This window comes from Patella vulgata, chromosome 3 (assembly GCF_932274485.2).
Source record: "Patella vulgata chromosome 3, xgPatVulg1.2, whole genome shotgun sequence".
NCBI lineage: Eukaryota > Metazoa > Mollusca > Gastropoda > Patellidae > Patella > Patella vulgata.
In genome coordinates this window covers 44,475,911-44,480,932 of record NC_065881.2, presented here as the reverse complement: position 1 = coordinate 44,480,932, position 5,022 = coordinate 44,475,911, and positions in this window count along the sequence as shown.

Here is a 5,022-nt window from a genome sequence, read left to right as displayed (position 1 = left end):
TAATAGTGTCATTATTATTTGGCTTACGGTTTATTTAGTGTATATATGCCATTATTACTTTGTTTATGGTTTGGTTAATGTATATGTTGTCAATAGATTTATTCTTTTATTTGGGATTGATAAATCTGCTTTTAATGGACAAATGGAATATAATGGATACAGATATTGATGACACTGTTGTCTTATTTACCAGAAAATAGTCTTTTATTCACAACATATCTCTAATGTTTTACTGATTTATAAGAACATTACTGACGCATCAAAACAAGATCAGTTTCCACACAATCTGCAGGGGCGTCAATTAATTATGGCGATCCAAGGCCATGTTTTGGTATGCCCTTTGTGAGACCTTCTCATGTAGCTATTTAACCAGGGGCTTCCAAAATTTGAATAGCTTAGGACCTCACCAAGTCTAATTTGGGTATTAAATAGGTCGAAATGAGGAGATATGTGAATCTCTCAAGGACTGTTTTCGTATACTTAATTGGTGTATTTTCTATCATAGCACCATCTACATGTAACACCCATTGTGAGAATGGCGGACGATGTATTGGAATCAACAGATGTCGTTGTCCACCAGGCTACAGGGGTAACCGATGTCAATTTTGTTAGTAGACCTTTTTGTCTTTAACATTTAATTAATAGTGTGTGTAAATAAATCAGTACCAACTTCGTTTCTTTAAAGGGGCATGAGGTAAAATTAGATAAAGAGCTGACAATTCTCGCTATAATAGTTAAAAAATAGATAACAGAATTTGCTGAAAATTTCAGTCAAATTGCTCAACTCTGAACCGAGATATTAACGATAGAATTTTAGACCTAGCATCGATCATCATTACTAAAGTCGGTTCGATAAAAAAAACAAAGTCTCGATTATTCATTTTGACGTTAAATCACTTATCACAAAATGTATCCAAATCCAGTAAATATCGCAGGCTAGCGATGTCATCGAGAGTTGCTTATGATCTGGATAAGTTAATTATTGTCTAATTAAAAGTTATTTCAGGCCTAACGAAAGACCTGCAATAGGCAGATTCAGCTCTTGCATAATGTATGTTTAATAGAAAAACATACTCATTTAATTTCCGAGCATATTAAAGCGCCTAGACTGAAACCCTATTCTATATGATCTATATAGAAATATGGACAAAATTGCAAAAGCGCAAACAATGGTTGCCAATTCTTGTGAATATGCACCACATCACACTGCAGACCTACAATAATCTTAAAAGTATGTAAATATTTGAATAAAAACATGAAAATAATATCCATTGCTGTAAACTCAGTTTAATTGTGATCTTCTAATCATATTGGGCCGTAATTTGGTCGTACAACTCATTTCTTCACAGACTACTGTATTCATAAAATCATAATAAAATTTGACAAATATTTTTAGCTGTATCTATCGTATATTTCTCTTTTTTTTATTAATGTATATAATTTAAACGGCAGCAAGAGGGGGTCCATCATGTCGACCTGCGTGTCAAAATGGTGGAACATGTTTGGCGGGGAACAAATGTTCCTGTATACACGGTACGGAAGGTCGTAGATGCCAGAAAAGGTAGATATAACATAATTTAACAGCCCATTCCTACATATATAAATAAATAGTCAATGGTACATTTTCAGTTACATATGATTTACAAAATATTGTAATATGGTCAGTAACATATAATTCATGAGACTTCATGAACGTAGAAGACTCTAGTTTAAACGCAAAATGTGTTCGGCTTACTTTTATATTTTCATGTATTAAACATGGCACCATCTGTCTTATATGGGTCTAAATGTTTGGTTTTACATTATAGTAACTGTCCAGTGGTAACGTACACACAAACTACTAAGAGAGGTAGACGTCAACCAATGAGGGAAACCTATAAAGTTAAATGTGGAAGATTTGGTTGGGATGAGTGCACTGCTTATAGGTACCCGTATTAGTATATCTAACAGTGTTAGCCTATATGGCGGGGTATCGGGTTCAAAATGCAATCTAGAGTAAAAAGCAGAAAGTCAACAGTAAAAAGCAGAAAGTCAACAGTAAAAAGTAGAAAATCTAAAGTAAACGGGAAAATTCTTATCTAAAAGGGTATTTTTATGGTGAAAACTTATAAATTTATGCAGAAACATCAAGCTTTTCAACTTTCATGGACATAATTTCTACTTTCTACTATTAACTTTTGACTTTCGACTTTCCGTATTCTATTTTGTACTGTCAACTTTTGACTCTTGACTTTCCACTTCAGATTTTCTACTCACGATTTTCTAACGCAGATTTTCTCCAATACTATGGTGGCTGATAGTAGGCCATGTAATTTTTCGCTATTTTCATTATGGCGGGTTGTAATACCCATCTTAACAGGTACGAAGAACCGATCATGACATCATCGCCGCCGTCTTGGAAGTGTGACGTCTATCGATCCGCAGTTGTCCAAGGAAAAAGCATGCAAAGTTCTATGTGGATCGTGCTTGAATTGGTGGAGCCCGTCTTAGATATCGGGGCCGGCTAATTCCTAGGTTGTTCATCAAGAGTCTATAGCAATATTTGTTTTAATCTTAGAGACGGCCTTCAATCAATTTCTTGAGCTCCTGAGTTTGATCCATCTTTTTTTTCAGAATGGTACAGAAGTTTATTTATAAAACAACCTACCAAGTTGGCTATAGAAGAAAATGTAAACCTTAGTCGAAAGGAAGAAAAACAGAAATTCTATTGATCTAAAGTGAATGTGTGCTATATACATGTATAAAGCCTATATAATCCACTTTTCCATTGGGTTAATTTGTTTGATTATTAAATATATATACTTATCGTTTATCTTATCGTTTTCTAAATGAACCTAATCAGCACTTAAAGGACAAAATTGGTGTCAGTCATTATCACATATGTGATAGAACTGGTTAAACACGTTCCAAATATAATTTTAACACAGAGATCACTGTTGCGATAGATGCGTAATGCAGGTTTCAACAATCGGAAGTGACGAACGCAAAAGGAAAACACGAGTTATCCCTCTATATAACTGACTGAAGTGACGAGTGATAACAGATACATGGGCGAATTTCTGCTCACTAATAATTCCTTGGAAGACTAAAAGTTGTTGTGTGGGACTGTGAGAGGATATCTGACAATTCAGAAAAAGAATCGACTGTCACTAGATAAGAGAACACGAAAGAAAAATAGCAAAAGTCCGTGCATTACCATGTTTTTATTAAATATAGAATGATTAAAAATAAGGGAATGTACGGACTATTTCTATTTTTCTCGTGTTCTCTTATCTAATGACATTCAATTGACTGTCACTAGATAAGAGAACACGAAAGAAAAATAGAAAAAGTCCGCGCAATTCCATGTTTTGTTTTATTAAGTATAGAATGAATAAAAACAAGGGAATTAACGGACTATTTCTATTTTTCTCGTGTTCTCTTATCTAGTGACATTCAATTACTTTTTGGAATTGTCAGATATCCTCTTACAGTCTCATATAACAACTTTTCGTCTCCAAATTCGCCCGTGTATCTGTTATCGCTCGTCACTCCAGTCCGTTATATAGAGGGATACCTCGTGTTTTCCTTTTGCGTTCGTCACGTCCGATTGTTGAAACCTTCATTACGCATCTATTGTAGCAATGATTACTGTGTTAAAATTATATTTGGAACGTGTTTAACCAGTTCTATCACATACGAGTATGTGATAATGACTGGCACCAATATTGTCCTTTAAGAACATATTGATAATGTGGAAGATAAAGATTTGTAAAACCTATAAATGAAACTAGTTTCTTAAGGAATAAAGAACATAAACAGAAATATTATTAAAATCATACATCTATAGTCATTGATCAATAATAATCAATCGAGTGGCACACTTCTTTTTGTTTTACTATAATAGTAAGTGCAGGGGGACTTGCGATTACTGGGAAAATCCAACATTTCTCATTATACTTGGAGTATGGTTCCTCAGTCCATCAGTGACAAATATCCTTTTAAAGTTGATTGCACTACCCTACCACGACACCGGAGCAGTGTTATATTTCACGTCAGTAAATGAAAATCCAATACAATACTTCCTATACTAAATACACAAACTGTTGTTCAATGATCAAATAAAACAATCGCCTGTGGATGACTAATATTATTCATATGAAGACAAAAAAAGAGAGAAACATCAAGTAAAGTATGACGTATCAAACCTGGATTTGTATCAAAGTCCGTGCATTGGTGCGCAATTGTCCGCCGAATTTGTGGACATGAATTGACGGGTCGTTAATCTGTTTTCAAAGAGGGCAGCCCCCAAGAAGAAGAAGAAAAAGAAGAAGAAGAACAGCAAGATAATTGTTAATGAACAATTAATTATTAGATTTTAAAAAGCAATCTGTCTTATAAACTCTGTTGTTATGTTTGTCTATCTAAATTTTGAATAATGTAAAATCGCTAATAAATTTATTCTTACAATTAAATAAGTAGTCTATAAAAACTAAAAACTTTAGCGGTGTCTCGTATGTCTGTACTGTAGCACTGTTTTGCAAGCAAAAAAAAACAAAAAAACCCCAACAACAATGAGGTACAATTATTGCTCAGTCTTATCGCTCTTATATATATATAACCACTGTTTTAAACATGTATACAAGTATACATGTACATTTTCCATTTCCAGCATGACCTATTTCTTCCATCTCAATGACATCTTTTCACATAACCATGGATTACAATACATTCTTTAATATAACGGATCAGAACGGAGAAAAAGATGAATAACATAATTTAGTTAACAGTATAAAAACATCAAAATTAACTGAGTTCGATTGCCAAACTCCATAAAATGAATGACCTTGATTAAAGGTATGTTGACAAGGACAGATTCTTGTTTCGAGTGTTTGGATGATGACCGATCTTGTTAACATAACAACGAATCGGCTGGTGATCTTAATTCGCCAAGTGGGCAAATAATATACATGTATCTATGGTAGTCCCAATGGTCTTGCATATTGTAAATGGTGGTACGTGATATACCTAAAATATAACACC